At 46.4% G+C, this 24,472-nt stretch overlaps 1 long non-coding RNA gene across 1 annotated transcript in view; it reads left to right on the forward strand.

The window, feature by feature from the left end:
* LOC144684967 (uncharacterized) overlaps window positions 1-24,472 on the forward strand; it is a 72,044-nt gene that overhangs the window by 2,941 nt on the left and 44,631 nt on the right. The window lies entirely within an intron of this gene.

Consider the following 24,472-nt stretch of genomic DNA (forward strand, 5'->3'; position numbering starts at 1 on the left):
CTAGCCCTGCTCTCCCATTTTGAAAGGAAAACACTCGCTGTACCCCAACTGGGGTTGGACTCTCCCCCAAATGAGCTGTGAATAGGCGAGGGAAGTGGGAAATGCACAAAATGTTGAAGGAGCAATGAGATCTCGGAGGGTTATAGGGCTTGAGGAGATTATAGAGTTAGCCATGGGCAAGGCCATGAAGGGGATTTGAAAACAAGGATGAAAATTTTAAAGCTGTGTTGCCAGACCAGGGCACAATAAAGGTCAGTGAGCACAATGGTGATAGATGAATGTGACTTAATGTGGGTAAGGATACAATAGTGACTACACTTCAGAAGTACTTCATTGGCTGTGAAACACTTCAGGAGGTCATGACAATCGCTATATAAATGCAAGCTCATCCTTTCTTTAATATCCTGGGCCAATCAAATTGAATATGCTTCTGAAAACAGATATCAGTGAGCACTACATTTAAGGAAATGATTTAGCACAGCAGGGAATCCTGTAGAAAATCACACACGTTTGCACATTTTGTGTGATTACGTAGCTATTGAAAGACTTCTTGAAATCAATAAATTGATAACAAGTGGCTTCAGGCTGATGTTCCTGATTGTAAAGATCTGCACACAGCATGATCAGCCGCCCCAGAAACCTGCCTGTTCTTCATGAAGGGTAGCGTCTGCTTTAAAACCGTGCCGAAGACCTTGCCAGGTATTGACAGCGGTGTTATGCCCTCCAGTTGTTGCAGTTACTGAGGTTCCCTTTCTTTAGCAGCTTGACAATTGCTCCTCACCTCCAGTCATCTGGGATGCCCTCAGCAATCCGGATCTTGGTGAACAGGTCTGTGAACTCTGTTGCGATGGTGTTCTTGCCATGTTTCAATAGCTCTGCTTGGATCTCGTTGATCCCAGGTGCCTCACTGTTATTCAGGCTCCTGATGGCTCTTTGGATCTCTGATCTGGCAAGTTCCCCAAGGTTGAATGACGTTCAGCCGTTGAGGTGCAGTGCTGTCATCAAACTCGAATGTGGAGTTGGGGCTGGGCTGCTTGTGGATCTCCTGAAAGGGTTCCACCCACCTTGCATTCTGCTCCTCATCCATCAATAGCGTCTTACTGTCCTCGTCCATGATTGGTACGATGGTGTTGTTTCTTGTACCAGTCAGTTCCTATATGATCCTGTACAGCATCTTGGACTCATTCCGATTTGTTGCTTCTTGTGCCTCCCTTCCTTTCAACTCTATCTATTCTCATTTGTCTCTCCTGCAGGTCTTCTTCATGATTTTATCCAGTCTTCTGTACCTCTCTTCGCCTTCCCATCTTTGTTCAATGCTCTTTTCCTGGAACCTCTTGCTCTTCACCAGCTTTCTTTCATCAATCAATTCCCGCATTGGGTCAGTTGTTGGTTCCTTTCCTCCATCCGATGGTGACTTCTGCACTCTTTTTCATCCCTCTTTTGAAAATTTCCCATTTATCCTCAATGTTGCCTAACTTCAGTGGTTTTTTAGAACCCTCCTAACACAAGGTGGTGGTCAGATCCTACCAGCACCTCGACACTCCAGACATCTTTTAGGGATGTCCTCCATCTGTTGCTGATGCATATATAGTCAATTTCATTCAGGGTATTTCCATTTGGTGACTTCCATGTCTTTTGGTGGATGTTCTTGTGTTTGAAAGGGGTATTCCCAATGCTGAGCCCAATGCTGATGCAGAAGGCCAGCAGACACTTGCCATTTCCATTGAGCTTGCTTGCTGATCCATGGGGCCCGATCATACTGGTCAGTCCTTGCCGATTGCCATCGAGCTTAGCAGTGAGGTCACTGATCAGTATCTTGATGTCATAGCTGGATGCCTCGTCCAGCGTGTCCTATATTTGGGGGTAGAAATCATTTTTCTCCTCCTCAAGAGAAGAACAAAATAACTAAAAGTGGAAAGAAACCCCATTATGATTCAATTGCATAACTTTCCTTTGGTTCTGTTGACATCAAACTTTATGTGCATTAGTTGAGCCTCCTTAAGATTAAGCGTCACGTGCAAATTTGTTCCTGTGTTGATGGCACCGGCAAAACCGTAGCTCCTCATTTTCTGTAAACTTCACACTTCACTAACAAGATAAATGGCGCCATCAGGCAAGGTTAAACTTCAAAGGCCTTCTGTGACTTTTTAACGAACATTGAAATATTTGACCACACAATTTGGCCGCACTGCATACTCTCCCCATTCCTTTTCCTTTTGGATATCAATCTCATCATGAGGAAGGCGATGGTGGGTACAGACTTTGCTGTCAAATGGCTGCACCATTAGTTGATGGATCTGTATTTCACAGACAGCATCACCTTGCTGGACGGAGGATTGTGTGCATGCACTGCAAGACCTGACCACCAGTCTTGAGAGTAGCGGTGCCAAGTTTGGGCCATGCATCAGCTGCAAGAAGACCACGACAGTGACGGCTGGATGGCAACAAGCCCCTCCCCCCCATCACCATCAAGGACATTGACCACTTGCCCCACCGAGGAAGCAAGATCTCCAGGGAGGGCGATGTAGGGATCAATGTCCACACAAGAACCAGCAAAGCATCATCAGCCTTCCAGCAGCTCCACGCAGTCTGGGCTTCCAATACCATCAATACAGCCATGAAGCTGCGATTCAACATGCCCTTTGTAGTACCAATTACAATCTCTGCCAGCGAGACATGGAATCTATAATACAAGACTACTTGCGCGCCAAACAGCGTAAGCAGCAAGCAATACACAGAGCTAAGCGATTCCACTACCAATGGATCAGAACTAAGCTCTGCAGTCCTGCCACCTCCAGTCATGAATGGTGGTGGACACTGGAGGAGGAGGCGTCACAAATATCTCCATCCTCAATGATGGAGGAGCCCAGCACATCAGTGTGAAAGACAAGGCTGAAGCATTTGCAACAATCTTCAGCCAGAAGTGCTAAGTGGATGATCCATCTCGGCCTCCTCCGGAGGTCCCCAGCCTCACAGGTGCCAGTTTTCAGCCAATTTGATTCACTCCACATGATATCAAGAGGGCCCTACATACTGAAAAGACTATGGGCCCTGACAATATTCCGACAATAGCACTGAAGACTTGTGCTCCAGAACTTGCCATGCACCTAGTCAAGTTGTTCCAGTACAGCTACAACACTGGCATCGATCCGGCAATGTGGAAAATTGCCCAGGTATGTCCTGTACACAAAAAAGGACAAATCCAACCCAGCCAATTACCACCCCATCAGGCTACTCTCAATCATCAGTAAAGTGATGGAAGGGATCATCAACAGTGCTGTCAAGTGGCACTTGCTTAGCAATAACCTGCTCACTGACGCTCAGTTTGGGTTCTGCCTGGGTCACTTAGTTTCTGACCTCATTACAGCCTTGGTTCAAACCTGGACAAAAGGGCTGAACTCCAGAGGTGAGGTGAGAGTGACTGCCCTTGACATCAAGGCAACATGTGACTGAGTGAGGCATCAAGGAGCCCTAGCAAAACTGAAGTAAATGGGAATCAGGGGGAAAACTCTCCACACACCACACAAGTGCCAGGCCATCACCTCCTGACTCCCCAAAGCCTGCCCACGATCTACAAGGCATAAGTCAAGAGTGTGATGGAATACTCTCTACTTGCCTAGATAAGTGCAGCTCCAACAATACTCAAGAAGCTCAAGACCATCCAGGACAAAGTAGCCCACTTGATTGGCACCCCATCCACAAACATTCACTCCTTCCACTACCGACACACAGTAGCAGTAGTGTGTACCACCTACAAGATGCACTGCAGGAATTCACCCAGCCTCCTTAGACAGCACCTTCCAAACCCATGACCATTATATTCTAGGAGGACAAGGGCAGCAGATAGATGGGAACACCGCCACCTGGAAGTTCCTCTCCAAGACACACACCACCCTGACTTGGAAATATATCGCCGTTCCTTCACTGTCGCTGGGACAAAATCCTGGAATCCCTAACAGCACTATGGATGTACCTACGCCACATGGACTTCAGCGGTTCAAGAAGGCAGCTCACCACCACCTTCTCAAGGTCAATTAGGGGTGGGCAAAAAATGCTGGCCCAGCCAGCGAGGCCCACATCCCATGAATGAATAGAGAAAAGTTGGTCATCTTTCACCAGCATTGCCTATGTAAGATCCTGGGCATCACATGGAGAGACAACATCACCAGCAAAGAAGTGCGACAGAGAGCTGGTCAGAAGCACCTGTGGAACATGGTGATGGAGAGAAGACTGGGACTGGCCAGGCACATATATTTGCCAGAGTGGCAGTAGAATGGACAACACCAGTCAGAAAAATAAGATGGGTCTGGCCAAAGAAAACCTGATGAAGAACGTTTAAAGAGGACATTCAAGGACAGGACAGCACCTGGGCTGAAGCGAAAGAAATTGCAATGGACCGGGGCCGGTGGCAGAGTCTTGCTGCCCATTGTCCCGCATGAGACCGAAGGAATTAGGTCTAAGGGCTGAATTTTAGGTCCCACGGGCGGGCGCACACCCGACCCGATTGGGAGTGACATTGTGCAAGAAGACACCGGGTAAGCGTCCCAACGTCATCGCTCACTTGTGCGATATTTCGCTCGACGGGCACACGCGGAAGTCAGAAGCATGTCCGCTGACAATTAAGAGGGCAATTAAGCCCATTAATGGCGCAATTGTCTCTGACTTTTCGTGGCCTGTCCAACTTTACGGTTGGCGGACGGGCAAATCGGCCAGGGGGCCTTTCCATTTCTCATCAAATCGCATCCAAGGGCCGGATGAAATTTCCATTATGAAATAAAATAAAAATAGATATCTGTGGACAGCATTTTTATCAGCTATATTCTCAGGTGCCTGATTGTGACGCATGGACATTTCTTTGCAGCTTTTTAAACCTCTATTTGATGATTTTCAGGTCTCTGTCTCCCTGAGGCAGCTGTCTGTCTTCAGGGACCTCTCTCGCAGCACTAACCTGCGCCCCGGAAATGTCATCGCCCGTCCTCTTCCTGATCCCGCCCCCACAGCTGGCCACGAATTGGCCAGCCAGCATGAAATCGCAGTCGGGGGTGGGGTGCTGATCGTGGTCAGGGGCTCGTTTCCTGACTGCTCCTGGGCCTGCCGATTGCGCGCGCCCACCAAAGGTGAAATTCAGGCCTAAGTGGCCTACTGCAATTCATGAACTTGACATTAGAGGGCAGACTTGACTGCAATGACAGCTCGTTCAGTCAGCGTTCCTTTTGTTAATCTGCTCCCTCAAACTGCAGTATTGCTTTCACTATCAGTTTCGCCAAATTTCATAATAAATAAAAAAATCCAGCTAACAAGCGATCACTGATCAATCAGGAAGTAAGTTGCTGTTAGAAAATGTAAGCAACCCCAAAGTGATTGATTTGAAGTGACTATAAAATTAAAATCATACTCGTGTGACTTTAAGGATTTTAATATAGCTAGCAGTCCTCCTGTGGTGATGCTCACAGGCAATCTAAGGTCTGGAATACTGAATTTCTGTTAAGTTGCCAGCCTGTCCCTTTATCACAGAATTGTTACAGAAGGAGGCCATTCAGCCCATCGAGTCGGCATTGGCTCTCCAAGTGAGCTTTAGGACTTAGTGCCATTCTCCTGCCTTCTCCCCATAACCCTGCACATTGTTCCTTTTTAAATAATCATCTAATGCCCTCTTGAATGCCTCGACTGAACCTGCATCCACCACACTTCCAGGCAGTGCATTCCTTTAAAGGTCAGTATGAAGTATTTTCAGTGGGAAATAGATTAGCATGTATCTGTCACACTTTTTCCGGCACACTTTGTTACAGACAAAACAAAACAAACTACAAAAATATAAATTAAATAGATTCTAGCTGCTTTTAAGCTCCTGAGGTCAAACAATGGGCAATTGCACCCAGATTCCAGGTCAGAAGAACTCACCATGTCTTTTTGTCATAGAGTTATTACAGCACAGAAGGTGGCCATCCAGTCCATCCAGTTCCAATCCCTGGCTCTATCCCTGTAGCCCTGCAAGGTTATTTCCCTCGAGTGCACATCCAATTTTCTTTTGAACTCATCAACCATCTCTGTTTCCACCAACCCCATAGGCAGCGAATTCCCAATCGTTAACACTCGCTGAGTAAAAACGTCCTTCCTCACATCCCCCCTACGTCTCTTGCCCAATTCCTTAAACCTGTGTCCCCTAGTCCTTGTACCATCAGCTAATGGGAACAGGTTTTTTTGTCTACCTTATTTCAACCTGTCATAACCCTTTTGCACGTCTCTCAAATGTCCCTTAATCCCACTTCTCCTTTCCTCCAAGGAGAGCAATGCTAGCTTCTCCAACCTAACCTGGTAGCCAAAAGTCCCTCTCCTGGAACAATTCTGGTAAATCTCCTCCACACCCTCTCAAGGAGTATACTATCTACACGACGCACTGCAGCAACTCACAAAGGCTCCTTCAACAGCACCTTTCAAACACACAAACTCTACCATCTAGAAGGGCAAGGGCAGCAAATAGATGGAGACACCGCCACCTGGAAGTTCCACTCCAAGCCACTCACCATCCTGACTTGGAACTACATCACTTTTCCTTCACTGTCACTGGGTCAAAATCCTGGAACTCCCTTCCTAACAGCACTGTAGGTGTACCTACACCACATGGACTGCAGCGGTTCAAGAAGGCAGCTCACCACCGCCTTGTCAAGGACAATTAAGGATGGGCAATAAATGCTGGCCTAGCCAGCGATACCCACGTCCTGTAAAAGAATAATAAAAAAGGACCCTCACATTCTTCCTAAAGTATAGTGACCAGTAATAATTCAAGTCCTTATAAAATTTTGCAAAGAGAGTACATCAGCTGGATTGTGGCTAATGCAAAATTTACATAATGATTGACAGGGATGGAATTTTAGAGATTCAGAAACAAAAAAGCAATGAAGGTTTGGCTATACTTTATTACAGAAACATTTTAGGAAGCATTTCCTCCAAGACTTGGTCGAACAGGTCTATCTATCCATCCACCAAGCTGAATAAATTTTGAGTAACACAAAACGCTCCTCTATTTTACTCTTCAAAATCAAAAAAATAAACTCAAACTGGCATGTTTACTGACTTAAAGTTGTAGCTTAAGACAATATGGGATAGAACGGGCCTACCTGGAGTTCAGAAGAATGGGAGGTGATCTCAGTTTAGGACTAAGAGGAGGAGAAATTTCTTCATTCTAAGGGATGAGAATCTTTGAAATTCTCTAGCCCAGAGGACTGTGGATGTTCAGACAATGAGTACATTCAAGTTAGAGATCGACAAATTTTTGAGCACTAAGGGAATCAGGAGATTTCAGATTAGGGTGGATAAACGGAGTTGAGGTTCAAAGATCAGCCGGGATCTTGTTGAAAGGCAGAGCAAATTTGAAAGGGCTTACGGCCTACTCCAGCTCCCATTTCTTATGTTCTTATGAGACTTGCTGCTGCTCTCAAGAGTTTGCGGATTGTAATCTATTCCTGCACGCTGACGAGATTTAGGTATCTGCTGAAAGAAAAGCTAAAAACAAAGTCACGAGAAACATTACTACGGTGTCTTTCACCACCTCAGGATGCCTCAAAGTGCTTGCAGCCAATGAAGTACCTTTCAAAGTGTACTCACTATTGTAAAGAGCTTGGTAACAAATTTTGTTTTATAACACTCCTGTGAACCATCTTGAGATGGTTTGCTACGTTAAAGGTGCAATTATAATGTAGGTTGTTGTTCCTGTTATCTAAAAGATTGTGCGATGTGATAAGCAATGTATCTTCTGCTCACTTTTTTAGGAATGCGCGGTGATTTATTTAAATGCACTTCTCACGGTCGCTGGACATCACAAAGTGTTTTACAGCCGAAGTATTTTTGGAGTGTAGTCACTGTTGTTTTGTAGGAAATGGGGCAGCACAGTAAGACTCCATCAATGTGATAATAACCAGGTAATCTGCTTTTATGATGTTGATTGAGGGATAAATATTGACCAGGGCACCATGGAAAATTCTCCTGCTCTTCTTCAAGATAGGGCCACGTGACATTTTGCATTCACTTTGGAAAGCAGCAATTTTCACTTTCATCTGAAGGACAGCACCTCCGACAGCATTCTGAGTTCCGTGCGGTAGTGTCAGACTTAACTTCATGGAGTGGGACTTGAACTCAGGACCTTGTGAATCAAAAGCAAGAGTGCTGCCAACTGAGCCACAGCTGACACTGGCTTGCCCTCTGAAGTGGAAGCTTTAATTCTATCAATGGTAACAGGCAATAAATGCCAGCTTTTCCAGCGATGCCCACATCTCACCAATAATTTTTTTTTTAAAAGGCAGTGTTGGGACATCCTCAGGAACACTAGTTCGGAGGGATTACAGAGTGCATTGTTATAATGGATTAGATGCACGACTGGAGTGACCTGATCACTGGTGATCTCCGGCCTAACATGCGTATCGGGGATGATAACCAGAGTTCATAACACCAACAGAGTTAAGAAGAAAGGAGCTAGTGTTTACAGACTGCTTTGTTACATCATCAGGATGTGCCAAAGCACTCCAGATCCAATGAATAACCATTCTCAAGCAGTTGTTGTTTTGTAATTGTGTGACACATTTACCTAATTTAGCACTGAGGGAGAAAGTCACTGTCAAAAGTGCCATCTTTCAGATGGAGCATTGAACCGAGGTATTTTTTTTATTCATTCATGGGGAAGTAGGCTTGCCCAAGAGTCAATCACATTGCTGTGGGGCTGGAGTCACATGTAGGCTAGGTAAGCAGGGGTATTTAATGAACAGGATGGATTTTTACAACAATCATTAAACTTTTAGGCACAATCATTAGACTTTAAGTTCCAGATTTTTATTGAATTTCAAATTTCACCATCTGCTGTGATGGGATTTGAACCTAGGTCCTCAGACCATTACTCAAAGTCACTAGATTCCTAACACAGCAACAATACCACTATGCCATCTCCTTCCTGTATTCCCTCTTAGAGGAAGAGCAGGCAGCTTCTCCCCGTGTCCTGGTCAATATTTATTCTTTAGCCAGCAACATGAAATCACCTGGTCATTAACACATTGCTGTTTGTGGGAGCTTGCTTTACACAAATTGACTGCTGCGTTTCCTATATTGCAACAGTGACAACACGCCAAACGTACTTCAAGGGTTGCAAATTATTTTCGGTCATTGAAGTTGTGAAAGTCACTATATAAATGCAAGCCTTTCTTTTCTTTACAGAATGGTCCCACAAACAGTCATGAAATAAATAAATAAGCAGTTCATTTGATTTGGTGGTATTGTTTGAGAGATAAATATTAGCCAAGACAAAGAGAGAGAGAGAATCCATCCTTTTCTTCAAGAAGTCCCATAGGATCTTTTACATCCACCTGAACAGATCCGGCCTTGATTTAATGCTTCATCCAAAAGAAGGCACCTCCAACAATGCAGAACTCCCTCAGTTCTGTACACTCTTTTGGATGAAATGTTAAAGGCCCTGCCTGCCTAGTCAGGTAGAACTTAAAGTTCAGAGGGCATTATTCGAAGAAGGGTAGGGATCTCTCCCTGTTAGCATCCATTGCTCACCAAATATCACCAAAGAATAGGTTAACTGGTCATTTATCTCTCTTTCTATTTGCGGCTCTTGCTGTGCATAAATTGGCTGCCACATAACCTACTTAACAACAGTGACTATGGGTTTAATTTTCTCATTGAAGGTGAAGTACTGCTGGAGGGGCTAAAAAGTGGGAGCTGACCCCATTTTAGTCTCTAGCAGGATCCTGGTCAGCATATTGCCAGCAGTTGTCAATTAAGAGGCCGCCGACCAGGATCATTGTCAAATTAAGAATGGAGGCCCACCCCCAAGTGGTACTAGCCCAGTAAGAGAGCTGGCAGCTCAGCAGCCTCAGCAGCGCCAGCACTAGTGGTGGCCATTGCTGGGACTGCAACACCAGGGAAGGAACCTCAATGGTTTGGCTCCCTCAAAGAGAGGTGAGTTTGGTTAGGGGTAGCCAGGCAGGCAGTCCTTAGCATCGCGGGAGAGGGGGCTCTCCCTGGGCCACCCCATGGGACATCAGGGGCAGGCAAAATGGTATGGCAGTGGTAAAACATCGGGCTCCCTTCCTTGTGTATTTTCCCACCAGCTTGTCAGTCTGCCTCCTATGGGCTGGGAAAATTCAGCCCTACATTTTAGAAGCAATTCATTGGCAGCAACGTGTTTTGAAACATCCTGAAGAATTAAGCAGCTCTGTATAAATGCAAGTTATTTTTTCCACGGGAGTTTTCTCAAACAAAACTTGATATCAAGCCACCTAAGGAGATTGTCCAGTTGTCCAAAAGCAATTGGTCAAAGAGGTAGGTTTTAAGGATTGTCTTAAAGAAGGAGAGAGAGTTAGAGAAGCAGTGGTGCCTAGGGAAGGAATTCCTGAGTTTAGGGCCTCAGCAGCTGAAGGCTGGGCCCCACTGATGGAGCGATTAAAATTCTCCTCATCTCTGACTTAACTGGTAGGTAAATGGTATTCTTAAACTGTGTCCACTGGCTCTAGTCTCTTCCACAAGTAGAAACATCCCCCTGGTATCTACCCTTTCAAATCCCTTCAGGATCTCATATGTTTCAATTAGATCACCTCTCACTCTTCTTAACTCCAATGGGTAAAGGCCCTGCCTGTCCAATCTTTCTTCATAAAATAAGCCCCTCTTCGCTGGAATGAGTCAAGTGAACCTTCTCCCATAGAGGGATTTAAAAACAAGAATAAGAATTTTAAAACTGAGCCATTGCTTAACCAGGAGTCAATGTTGGTCAGTGAGCAGAGGGGTGATGAGTGAATGAGACTTGGTGCAAGTTAGGCCTCAAACTTGAAGTACTAAAGAAGAGAGCCTTATCTCAGCTGAGCAAGAAGAGAAGAGAGAGGTAAAGGGGCAGAAAGTTTTAGGGAAGGAATTTCAGAGCTTAGGGCCTAGGCAGCTGATAACAGGATCAAAAGACCCTAAAATCACCCTAGTGAACCATCCCATTGTTTTTCAAATTATTTCAGAGTTTATTCTTTTCCTCCCATTAATGTACCATTTTGTGTACAAATCGCTCTGTGAAGAAATATTTCCTAATATAAATCTCCAAATTACCTCTTCCTAGTTTGAACCAGCTGTCCCCTTGTCTTAATCTTACAATAGTCACTGAAAGAAAATAAATGGCATTTTGATTCACAACCATGCATCAATTGATAAACGACGTTTAATTTTGTCATTGTTTGGGGTATTTAGTGGAAACTAAAATTTACTACTTTACTCAAAACAACTCTCCTCCGAATCTAATGTGCAGCCAAATAATAAGAAAGTGGAGAGATCAAGGATTAAAGGAAAGCTGAGAATGCCTAGTCTGCTTTAGCAATCTGCCTGCTCCTTAGATGGTCCTTCTATATGTTTGTTTTGACTGTCAGAGTGGTTTATTGACAGGGAAATCCTGTATCTCTTTCTCCACCATCAAACACTCCTCACTTAGGTTAATAGCATTTGGCCTGGTTTGGTCTTTCAGCAGAGTTTTGAGTGCGTCACTTTGGCCCTTCTGAACACGTCAATAAATAGCACAGCGCAAAATAACTGCAATGCTAAACTTAACCCAAGGATCAAAAACATGGTCCCCAAACATTCCTGAAAATGCAATAAGGCACAAAGGCCCCAAGATTTTTTTTATAATTCTAACTGCCCTTTCATTAATTCACGTTCAGTCAAGTGGGATAATGAGGCCATGGTTGGTCTTATTGATAAAATGTTTATTGCACTAAAATTATTAAATAGGTGTGAGTGATGGTAATCAACAGAACTGGAGCAGGAATCATCCCAGGCAGAGTAGAAATGGATGCTCCTTGATTTAAAATGAGCTGGCATTTATTTCATCTGATCAGATAGAAGGATTTGCATTTATATAATGGCCTTGCATAACCTCATGATAGCCCACTGCCAATGAAGTACATATCTCCAGAAAGTCCCAGCACAGTCACAAGCAATGGATTATTTTTAACCTGCTTTCACTGTATGAGCAAACCATTAAACACTAAAATCCCCAAATAAATTGGATTTCTTCTATTTGCTATATTACGCGCAAGGCCTGGGATGTGTTAAACTGGAACTCATTTACTTTGCTAAAACTGTCAATTTTTGAATTAAATGAAAATTGAATAGAATGCTCCACTTGTTGTGATCAGACAATGACGACAACGATTTGAATTTATGTAGCATCTCTAATGTAGTAAAATGTCTCAAGACATTTCAAGGAAACATTATCCAAAAAATTTGGCATCAAGCCACATAAGGAGATGTTAGGACAGATGACCAAATGGTTGGTTAAAGGGTTAGGCTTTACAGAAGGTTTTAAAGGAAGAGAAAGAGGTAGGAGAGGTTTAAGGAGGGAGTTCCAAAGCTTAGGGCTAAGGTAGCCAATGATAGGTTGAAGGAAATTGGGGATGCACACGAGACCAAAATTGGAGGAACGCGGTGCTCTCAGGGACCTGTGTGAAGTTACACAGATACTATCACAGCACGTCCCTAATGCATCCAAATCTAGCTCAGTGAGCAACTTGACTCTGCATCAGACCTTGAAACTCTCCTGAATGAGAGATAGATGGTTTTCTATTGGCAGCTTTACTATTGTCAGCGTAGGTTTGTGTAAAACAACAAGGACTTAACATTTTCACTGTATCACTGGTTAAAAAAAAAAGCATTGGCGTGATTTGTAGCTCTGCTGTGTCTGCTTCTGGCCTTGTAGGAGCTGAGCCACTTGCATTACTTATTCTGATAGTAAACCAGAGCATGCTCCAAAGCCAGTTACTGCCAGGAACAACTAAGCAAAGAATTGAAAGGTACTCCCCACTCACCCCAAAACCCCCTTCACTCTCCCGCCCTCAGTCACACCCTTAGACACCCCCTCCAACTCCCCACGTCTCAATAACCCAACCCAACTCCCTCACCATCCTGCACTACCCTGGCCACATCTTCATCAAGCTCCAGCCCCAGCCGGCCCCACCCCCTCCATTCCCCCACTATTTCCTTGCATATCGCTGAAAAGAAGGATTTTGCACTGGTGCTCCAGGTTGCCATCTCAGGCGTGTTACAGGAGGTCCCATTACATGACCTCCCGTTTCCAGTTGTCCCACCTGGTCAGACAGCCTTTCTACCTCATCGCCAATACTTTTATAACTAGTAAATTATAAGGTAAAAAAAAATGGTTTAAAAAAACTGTTTTCTTTCAATAACCCCTATGACTTCTGTTCTGGTGCCTTCTTGGCAGCAGTGTCCAGAGATCAGCCTTGAAAGTTTCAGAAACTCCAGGGCAATCCTGGAGGGTTGGCAACCCTACCGGGGCTCTAAGCCAGAGCTTTGCAAACTTATCTGCACAGGGCAACCCCCAACCACCTACCCACCATCACCGAAAAATATTCACACACTCCCAGGGAACCCCTGCAAAAAATTGGCACCTTCCTGGGGAACACTCCATTCTAACTTCCCACCATCAGTTGTCCAAAGGAAAACAAGGCTATCTATCATTGCAGAGAAAACATTCCCATTAGGGTACCGGATACTAAAAACGGATTACAGAAATCTCATGAAAGATGTACACAATCCAATGGCCTACAGCTCCCAAGATCCCTTCCCAGGTTGAACACGTAGGCCTATAAGTCTTTATTAAATATTCAACAGCCACCAAACAAAGGCAAATTAAAGTAAAAAGTGCACAGTTTCTGTGAGAGAAAAATATCATTTAAACAAAATGTTCCAAAATCATAATTAATGCATCAGAAAATAAAATCAAATATGACTTAACATCTAATCACTAGGTAATCCCCAAGCAGTCTAGATGTCTCCTGCCTCCATAACTATTTCAAGCTCACCTCTGTTCTGCTGATGGACCTTGAATTGGTACACCAAATTATGGCTGAAAGAAACTCTAAACAATCTCGCCCTTTCATAAACAAATTCGAACAACATGATTTGATTAAAATGGCTCGTAAAACCTTCTGGTCTTTTCCTTTACCTGAGCGGTGGACGCGTCACAGGAGGCTTTGCAAGGAAGATCAGTTCAACAGAGGTAGGGTGGTGATCTGCTAAATGGAGGAGGGAAAACGTTACTGTTATAGGACTGTGAAGGAACCAGTGGATTAGAGCCAAGCACAGTGTGCATGGGAAAATATTCAAGGCTCCATCCTTATCGCCTCAAGGATTTAAAAACCGTGAGAATTTTTACACGTTTAACAAACTCAGCATTGCGTGGCGAAAAGTGAAAACGTTTTGCAAGTTCTTTAAATTAAACATTAAGAGGACAATCACCAAGATGCAATTAAGGGGAAGTCAGATTAAAAACACAAAAGGGGAAAACGAATAGGAGGATATGTTGATTATGGCTAGATGAAGGAAGATGGGAAGAGGCTGGTGCAGGGAGTCATAAACAGCAGAACTGACCAGTTGGGCTGAATGGCCTGTTTCTGTGCTGGAAATGCTACGTCATTCCATGTAATGAGATTAATTATTGCACAGCAATGGGCAAAGAGGGCAAGCGAACATCAAAATTAAGAATTGGCTGCAAATTTTGAGATAAAACATTACTGAAGAATTCAAGCATAAACATTTTAATATGATACCCTGGTTCCTAATCTCTATGTATTTTCCAAAAATTACATCCCTGTACATTATGTCTGTAAAGGCATATTGTTTTTTTCAAATCTCTATAACCCCAATATAAGTATGCATGTTGCTTATCATCGTGTACAAAATTAACCAAAATAAGATATTTTTTATAGTTTCTTTTCTTAACATTATGTATCTTGCATTTACACAATTTACAACAAACTGACTGCTGAGGTTCCTTGCAGGTTCCTGCAGTTACACTCTCTGGACAGAGTGTACGTGCAAAACTGAAACATATAAGATTCTGAGAGGACTTGACAGGGTACATGCTGAGAGGCTGTTACCCCTGGCTGGAGAGTCTAGAACTAGTGGTCAGAGGGGCAACCTTATCAGATGCATGGAAGTGGCTTTTTAGGTGGGAAGGTGGGAAATTTTTTGAAAACCGTGTGTGGGTTTGTCTACCCCGATACAATCCCAGCTCCAAGTGATCTTGACGGAGGCTGTCTCAAAACAGCACTGGCTAGCCACCCAACATCAGTTAGTAGCCAGTTAGGACTAATCAAGTGCCAACATGGGGACAAACAGTTGGCGCTGCTGGGGTCTTCCTGATGGCAGACTGCAACCCCCGCCCACACCCCACTCCAGCTACTGAGGCCGAAACCCACCAGGCTCCTGGAGATAGGCTCTTACCAGCAGGCCAGGGAGGCCATCAATGCTATCTTTATATTGCCCCATCCAGTAGCTGTGGGGATCCTGTGTATGGAGCCCCTTTCCATAATGATGGCCTGGCAGATGCAACCACATTTTATTTTTAAAAATTCAAAAGTCTTCAGAGGGTGCTCATGGCCGCCCATCCCCTCTGACCCATCTCCCTGCATCCCCTCTCCATCCCTTTCTCCCTTCCCTCCCTTTGGTTTCTTCTCCTTCCCCCATCCGATCTCCCATCCCCTCCCCCTTTCCCTACCCCTGTCCCCTAACACCTCCCCCATGCCCCATCCCCTCCTCCTTCCCCCACCCTCCCCTTTCCCTCTTAGACCAATCCCCTCACCTTCCTGCCACTCACCCCCTCCACACCTTCTTCCTCAGCCCCCTTCTCCGCCTCTCCTCTTCTCCCACCAAACCGTCCACTCCCCTTCTGTGCGTCCCCCCTCCTTCCTAACCCTTCCCCATCCTCCCCTCCTCCACTCCGCCCTCTGCTCACCCCTCCCTCCTCCTCCTCTCCTCACTCCTCCCCCTTTCCTCCCCTTATCTTTCCCTTCGTCTCCAGCCCTCTCCTTCCTTTAACCCTCCCTCCTCCTCCTGCCTCATCTTCCCATCCTCCCTCCCTCCTTCTCCTCTCCTCATCTTCCCCTCCTCCTTCTCTTTCAACTACTTTCCCCCTCAGCTCCTTCCTGCCCGGTCCTTCTCTCCTGTCCTCCCCCTCCCTTTCCCTTTCACCCTTCTCCCTTCCCTCCTCCCCCTCTCCTCTGCTCCACCTCATTCCCTCCTTTCCTGCCCCTTCTTTCCTCTTCCTTGCTTCCCTCCCCAGTCCCCTCCATGCCCTACCTTTCCATCATCACACCTGCCACCTCTCCTCTCCCTCCCTCTCTCCTCCCTGTCTACCTCCTCCCCGCTCCTCCACCCCTTCTCCTCCCCATCCTCCTCCCCTCTACCCCTCCTCCCCTCTGCACATCCCCTTCCTCCTACCTCCCCTCCCCCACTTCCCCATCAGCCCTTTCTCTTCCTCCCCTTCAGGGGTGTGGGTAAGGCAGCCCACCCGCCTGTCGTGTATCATTGCTGATCACCATGTTGTGAAGGCTGTTTCAGGGAGAGGTCTTGAGATGTGTAGGTTTAAACATGAACCATTTATTGGTAGTCTTGAAATATAAATATATCCCAGTTATTGTCATGCATGGTGCTGCTGCCATGGAGGTAGGCTGCTTGTAGAGTGTTCTCATTCGACTGTTCTCATTTGACTGTTCTCTCAGCCTATTACCATGTGACTCTATACATCATACTGCAGATGGTGCTACTCTCCAGTCCCACATTAACCCTTGCTCTGCTGAGCATTGTAATTACATTACAATGGCATGCAGGCACATACAACATCATACAACACCGCCCTTAGGTCTATTGAGACCCTTAAGTTGCCAATTAAAAGCTACTTAAGGACCTCATACCACCTCCGCCTCTGCTGCCATAATATGTTGGGAGGTGGGGGGAAAGCAGAAGAAAAGTGACCAGTCTACAACTTTAATAGCTCTGGCTAAAAGGTGGGAAGAAAGGGGGGAACCTTCTTTGCAGGGTCCCCTGTGCCCATTAGGGGCAGTGCCCCACGCCCAAGATTGCACCCTGCCTTTGTGCCTCCCCACAGCCTCTAAAACCTGACACCTCACCACCCTCCTACACCTCATCATTAGGGCCTCCGGTCCCTCTCTGACCAAAATCCCTAGAATTACCTTGAAGTCCAGTATCCATCTTCTTCCTTCTCTGGACTCCTTGAAGTCCCAGCAGTGGCCACGACTGTGTTCTGAATCTGTTGGAACAGCTCGGCTTCCAGTCAATCAGATTGGCCGGCAGCTTTTGAGGACGGGACTTCCTGTGCCTGAGGGGCCATATGTCCCACTCTCACCTTGTTAAGGCTGCTCCCAGCGTATTATCACTGCGGGGCAGCCTGTTTTAAAGTCAGTGAGTTGCCAACCGACTTTCTGACTGAGCGGGGCATTGGGGTCGAAGAATACTGCCCACCCCACCCCTGGCCCACTGTAAAGTTCACCCCACAGTTCCGGCCTCAACCTGTAACCCTGGAAGTGGCTTCCAAAATCTCAAAACACTTTGTGTAAAAAAGTTCCTCTTTCCCTCTATCCCCAACCTCTTCCTTTTACTCTTTTACCTACAGCCCCTTGTTCTTGACCCCTCAACTACTGGAAGCAGTCTGTTTTTATCTACCCCGCCCAATTTTTTCTTAATTTTAGACATTTCTATCAGATCACCCATAATCTGCATTGATGTAATGAAAAGTTCTCAATTTTCAAGACTTTCTTTGTATTTCCTAATACCAGAGAATAACCCAGTGAGTCTACATCATACCCTCTTTAAAGACTCACTATCCTTGCTATAGCGTAGATTGCAACACAGAGTACTCTGAGGTGCTACTTAGGTTTTACAGATATTCGTGACTGTTATATTCTGTACCTTGTGATAAAACCTAGAATTCCATTAACTCATTTTATGGCTTTATGAACCTGGATATTACTATCTTCTCATTCATTTGATAACCCTTCTCTCGTAATCTCCCATCATACCATGTCAAGAACAACAACAACTTGCATTTATATAGCAACTTTAATGTTAAACATCCTGAGGTGCTTCGCAGGAGATTTATTAAATAAAATTTGACATTGCGCCACATAAGGAGATATTAGTTCAGATGAGCAAAGGCTTGACCCAAGAGGTAGGTTGCCACCACCCTCCCCACCCCCTTGAAAGTTTGGCAAACGTGGGTTTTCAAGCCTGTGCTAACAATACTTTTGTTTTCTCTTTACCAGATACCAAGATTTTACCTACCACAGAGGCTGAACCAACTGGCCTGTAAGTCCATGGATTAGCACTGTCTCCCATTTTGAAAATGGGTGCTACCTTGGCCACTCTCCGGTCTTCTAGCACAGATCCATGCTCTATATAGCCCAGAAGTATAATTTATAGGATGCGGTAATTTCCTCCCTCAAGATCCTAGGATATATCTCATTGGGCCATTGGCACATTGGCTTCCTTCAGCCTAACCTATCTAAAAATTTTTCTTTTATCCATCATGATATCAGTCATCTCACTCTCAGCATTTCAAGATTCCCCACCCCTCTGATACGCTTCTCTTTAGTAATAAACCATGCAAAGTAAATGCCTCTTCCAATTTTTTGATCATCATTTACAAATTGGCAATCTGCCTACTTGAGGAAGGGTGAATGATGTTAGACAAATACTTTGACATGGCACTATTCTGCCACAAGCTTTAAAAGTCAATAGCTTGAGCCATAGACAAAACCATGGTTAAAAGTAACAAACTATATTTCCCATATGGGTAATGGGGAAGGTGCACAGGATAGTACATGCAAAGAAGATTTGTATTTATATAGTGCCTTTCATGGCCCTCAGGACATCCCAATGTGTTTGACAGCCAATGGAGTACCTTTTGAAGCTTAGTCACTATTGTAATGCATGGAAATGTGGTGGCCATTTTGTAAGCAGCAAACTTCCAACAACAGCAATGCATTAACGGCCAGATCATCTGTTAGGTGTTGGCTGAGGGGATAAATATTATCAAGGATACGAGTGAGAAGTCTTGGTCTTCAAAATAGTGCCAAAAGATCTTTTACATTCACCTGAGAGGGCAGACGGTGCCTGAGTTTAACGGCTCATCCAAAAGACTGCACCTCCAACACTGCAGCGCTCCCTCAGTACTGCACTGGAGTGTCAGCCTAGATTATGGGCAGAATATTGCCGTCGGCGTGCGGGGGCGGGCCCGATACGTCGATGCATAAAATGATGCAAGATTACGTCGGGCATGCATCCCGACATCATAGCGCGTCATTTCGATATTGTGTTTGGTGGGTGCGCACCGGAGGTGGCTGCGCGCCGGCCGGACTGTCAAAGGCCTATTAAGACCATTAAGAAAGCAATTTACCCTTTAACAGCGCTGCCCGTCCAACCTTATGGTTGGCAGGCAAGCGAAGAGCCCAAGCGGCCTTCGCGTTTTCCAGGAAACCTCATCCATGGGCGGGAAAAGGTTTCCTGAAGGTTTTATAAAATTAATAAATAAATTTCGTCAGCTTCACAAACATGTCCCAGCTCATGTGTCATATGAGGGGATATGTTCAAATAATTTTTTTACTTTAATTTATAAAAACTTTTATTATCCACTTAATCTTCCTGAGGCAGTTCCGTGCCTCAGGGAGATTGCTGTGCTCTTTCATGCGCATGCCTCGACTCTCCCTCTTCCCCCGCCCACACAGGTAGCACTGAGCGCTTCTGGCTGCGCGTTGCACTGAGTGGGCCTTAACTGGCCCGCTCGCGTAAAATGGCACACGCAGCCGATCGCGGGCAGCGAATGGCTCCACAACCACCCCCGCCCGTTCCCGCCTAGCCCGCCCGCCATGGGTAAGATTCTACCCTATGGGTTCAAATCACTGAAACAGGACTTCAATTCACAATTTTAGGGCTCATAGGAAATAGGAGCAGCAGTAGGCCATTCAGCTCTTCGAGCCTGGTCCTCCATTCAACTAGATCATGGCTAACCTTCTACCTAAATGCCATTGTCCCACATTATCCCCATATCCCTTGGTATCTTTAATATCTAGAAGTCTATCAATCTCCGCCTTGAACATACTCAATGGCTGAGCTTCCGCAGCCCTCTGGGGTAGAAAATTCCAAAGCTTCACCATCCTCTGAGTGAAGAAATTCCTCCTTGTCTCAGTCCTAAATGGCCTACTTCTTATTCTGAGACGGTATCCCTTTGTTCTAGACCACCCCCAGCCTGGGAAACATCCTTCCTGCGTCTACCCTGTCGACAGAGGTTACATTTCCACTCAGGTACTTGTTACCTAGACGATCTGAACTGTGACAATGAATCCTGAGCAAGGGTTTTAAACCCTATCCTTAACACTGGAGGAGGAGGACAGAATCCAGTCATCAGTGGAAAAGCAAAGAATTGAACAGGAAGCACTTACAGTCTGATCTGACTCGAATCAGCTGAGTATTTTTATCAGATTTGCTGCCATACATTTGCTCAGGGTCCTCTGCAGTTTTACAGATGTTGCTTTGGGACTCCCTCATACAATTAAAGCAGCTGAGCAGTGGAGAGTGTGAGAGGGAGTTGAGAAACTGCACTTCTAAATAGCACAAGACTCCCTCAACAGATGTTATATAAAACAAAAGTCCACATGTTGGCGCAGTTTTTAAGAAGTGATCATTTCTACTTTGCTGGGCCAGAACTGAATGATTTATACATCATCCCCACTACCAGATTCCTTTTTAAAATGAAAAAAAAAATTCTGCTGCACAAAAAAATCCAATAAAAAAATTCAGAAGAAACCTCTCTACCTCAAGTCTTTTGACTGTGGAGCTAGCTAGCACAGCATGAAGCTGTGGTGAATAGCACAGATGTCTTTAAGGGGGAGCTGGATATGTACATGGGATAGAAATGAATAGAAGGGCATGCAGATAGGATTAGATGATGCAGGGTAAGAGGAGGGTCGTGTTATGTTGGGGCATAAACACAGACATGGACCAGTTGGACCAAATGGCCTGTTTCTGACTGTAAATTCTAAGTAATCACCAAAAGCAGGAAGTCAACGTGCAGATTGCTAAGTAATATACACAGCCATATGCAAACCTGTGTTTATCTATTCAGCATGCAAATATAATTCTCTGCATCTTTGAGATTATCTCTACGTTGGATGGAAAACTGTTACTTTCAATTAGCCAGGAAAGGAACATCGGAACAGGATTAGATCATGAGTCCCTTAAGGCTGCTCCGCCATTCAACTTAATCTTAGCTGATCTATATCTTAGCTTCACCCACCTGCCTTAGCTCTGAAACCCTTAGGCCAGAATTTTCACATTGGCGTGCGGGCGTGGGCCCTGCATACCGACGCGTAAAATGACGCGCGGTGACGTCGGGCATGTGTCCTGACATCACCACCCGCCATCGCGATATTTTGGTGGGCGGGCGCACTATGATCTACGATGCACACCCGCCATTAATTAACGGGCCAGTTAAGGCCCTTGAGCCATTAATAGACGCTGATTTTTTGGAGCCCATGCAATCTTCAGATCATCGCTTGGGTGCAACGGGCAGGCGGGTAGGGCACATTTTTAAAAACCTCATCAACGGGCGGGATAAGAGGGGTGAGTGGGCTCGCGAGTGGTCTTTGGTAGACATTTAATGTTTAAACTTACAGGCCAGGACTCTGGAGTAAACATCATTCTCGGGGCCTTGCTGGTTTCAGGAAGCCTTCCCTTACCCTGGGAATGGGAGTTGTGCTCTCCACTGGAGGCACCTCCTCTGAGGAGGAAGGGAGGGTCAGAAGGGGGAGGAGGCCAGGAGTCCACATTCATCCTCCATGGGAGCCAGTTTTGGGAGGACAGGCGCAGGCACAAAGGATGCAGGGCCAACAGGAAGTCCAAGGCGGAAGGGGTCGCAGAAGACGCCACTGTCCTGCTGCCAGGGTATACAGGCAGCGAAGCAGCTACCTCAATATGTCTGAGGTGCAGTGCCGAAGGAAGTTCCGTCTCTCAAGGGAGACAGTCACCTCCATCTGTCAAATGTTAGGCCCTGAGATCTGCGCCAACTGTGTAGGTGGGCACTCCATGCCAGTGGCGTTGAAGGTCACGGCTGTCCACAACTTTTATGCCTCTGGCACTTTCCAGGGGTCGGTGGGTGATCTTTGTGGAGTCTCCCAGTCAGCTGTCCACACTTGTGTCAAGCAGGTGACAGACGCTCTGTTCAGGCGTGCATTGACTTTCATCCACTACCGCTGGGATGAGGTCAGCCAGAGCGAGCCAGAGGCTTTGCAGCCATTGCTGGCTTCCCCGCGTCCAGGGTGCAATAGACAGCACACATGTGGCCATCAAGGCGCCAGCAGGTGAGCCGGGTGCCTTTGTCAACAGGAAGGGCTTCCACTCCATGAATGTGCACATAGCGTGTGTCCATAGGATGCAGATTCTGCAAGTCTGCGCAAGATACCCAGGCAGCTCCCATGACACATACATCCTCAGACACTCCCAGGTGCTGAGGCTCTTCAGTGCTCCAGCCTGGCTGGATGGATGGCTGCTGGGTGACAAGGGCAATCCCCTCAAAAGGTGGCTCATGACGCCTCTCCGCCATCTAAGAACAGAGGTCGAGCAGCAGTACAATAGGAGCCACGCCTCCACAAGGGCCGTGATAGAGAGAGCCATCGGTCTTCTCAAGATGTGCTTTTGATGCCTGGACCGTTCAGGGGGCGCACTGCAATACCCCCCAGATCATGTGTCACTCATAGTGGTTGCATTCTGCACTCTCCACAATCTGGTGCTGGAAAGGGGGGACGCAGTGGAGAAAGATGTTGATGCAGATGCTCCGGCTGCACATGATGAGTCCAGTAGTGAGTCCGAGGATGAGCACGCTCAGGAGAACGCTGAGGGGATAGATGGTGACCCGGGCAATCTCCAGGGAGGCAGGGACACCCGGGAGGCTTTAATCCAATGAACCTTCAGCTAGCCCACCACAGATGGACCTCCAACACATGCCAGGGCTGCAGGCTCCATACTCAATACCTGAGAGCAACATCTGCCTGGTTAGGAACATTAACTAAGTGCCTTGTCAATAAAGCTCAATGACAAACAAGTCACTCATAACATCATGGGTTCCCATCCACCTGCAGAAGTAAAAAATCACCCTGAGCCATGCTCACACATAAAGCATTTAATGGATGTAAAAAATAAAACAGAAAAGAAACTTAATTCAAAGGTGTTGAGCTGCACACCAAATTACAATCAACTAATAGTGGGGCAACATAAAACCACCAGTGAGAAGCCCATGTTGTGCCTAAAGTGTCTTAAGCTTACATTTTCAGGTGCTACGTCTAGGTGCTCCCCCCTCACTGGGACTGGCATTTGAGACAGCCTGCTCACTCTGCTGTCCTGTTGGCCTTGATGACCTTGGCGGGTGTCCTCTGGCCTGTTGAGCCTTTGATGGGAGGGAGCGGCCAATGGCACAGCTGGCAACTCTCCAGTCACCGCAGCCTCATCGGATCCCACAGTCACTGGCAGAGGGGCGGAGGAGCTGCTGCCCTCATTCGGAGCACCCTGAGAGGAGCTCACGGAGATGACAGGCAGCTTCAGCGCCAACATGAGGTCGCTTCAGACCTCCCTGCTCACCATGGATGGATGGGCACTGAGCTGGGATACTGAGTGCCCAATCCATCTCCCACACTGACACTGACCAGCTGAGGTCAATACCGTTGCGAGGGCTTGCAGGTCTGAACACATCCCCAGGAAGCCATGATTGTTCTCCTGGAGGAGCCTCTCCATGAGAGTCGTCACTCTCTTCATGGAGGAAGCATGATGCTCTACCATGAGGGTCAATGCGCTGCTGATGTTCCACATGGACTCCTCTATCACAGAGACCATGCCAAGCATAGCCTCATGCATCTCCGCCAGATCCTCCCGCAGACCCTGCTGGACTTCCAGCGTCTGCTGCCTCAGGGACACTCCGGAGGCTCATCATCAGCCACCAACTGAGCATGTTCCTGGTCCCTTGCAGTCCTTCGACTGTCGGTGCCATGAGCACTTTCTGTCTTTGCCTGCTCCTCAAGGGAGTGTGAAGTGCCCTCGCCGCTGTGCCCTGGGACACTAGCCGACGATCTAATCCCTCCGAGGTGCTAGTATCTGCGCTGGTGTCTGCCTGGCTGAGAGGATGTGACGCTGGTGCTTGTAATTCATCCAGGCCCTCAGGTGTTAGTGGCGGCTCCTCTGTCTCCTCTTCCCGGCCCTGCTCCGATGAGGCTGAAAGGAAGAACAAGGACATTTGATTAGTTGAAGTTGAGACAATGTCAATGTGCGTGCCTGGCCCCGGATCAGGATGCACTCATCCTTCCATAATCAATGGGAAACCCATGTTGGAAGCTTAAATCACTAAACATTCAACAGTGGAATGGTTGCAAGGACAGACACGGTGACCTCAGTGCATGGCACTCTTACCTCCCCCTGGCACCCCAACCTCACCGCTGCCGGTGGACCTGGGCACATGGTACCTCTCCAGCTCCATCGTCTCCTGCTCGTATCTGGTTATAATGGCCAACTGTACCTGGCCTCCGCCAGTCCGCATCCGCTCTGTGTTATTGTGTGCAGTCTTCTCCTGAAAAGGAGAGAGGAGCATTGA

This window comes from Cetorhinus maximus, chromosome 9 (genome assembly GCF_964194155.1).
Source record: "Cetorhinus maximus chromosome 9, sCetMax3.hap1.1, whole genome shotgun sequence".
NCBI lineage: Eukaryota > Metazoa > Chordata > Chondrichthyes > Lamniformes > Cetorhinidae > Cetorhinus > Cetorhinus maximus.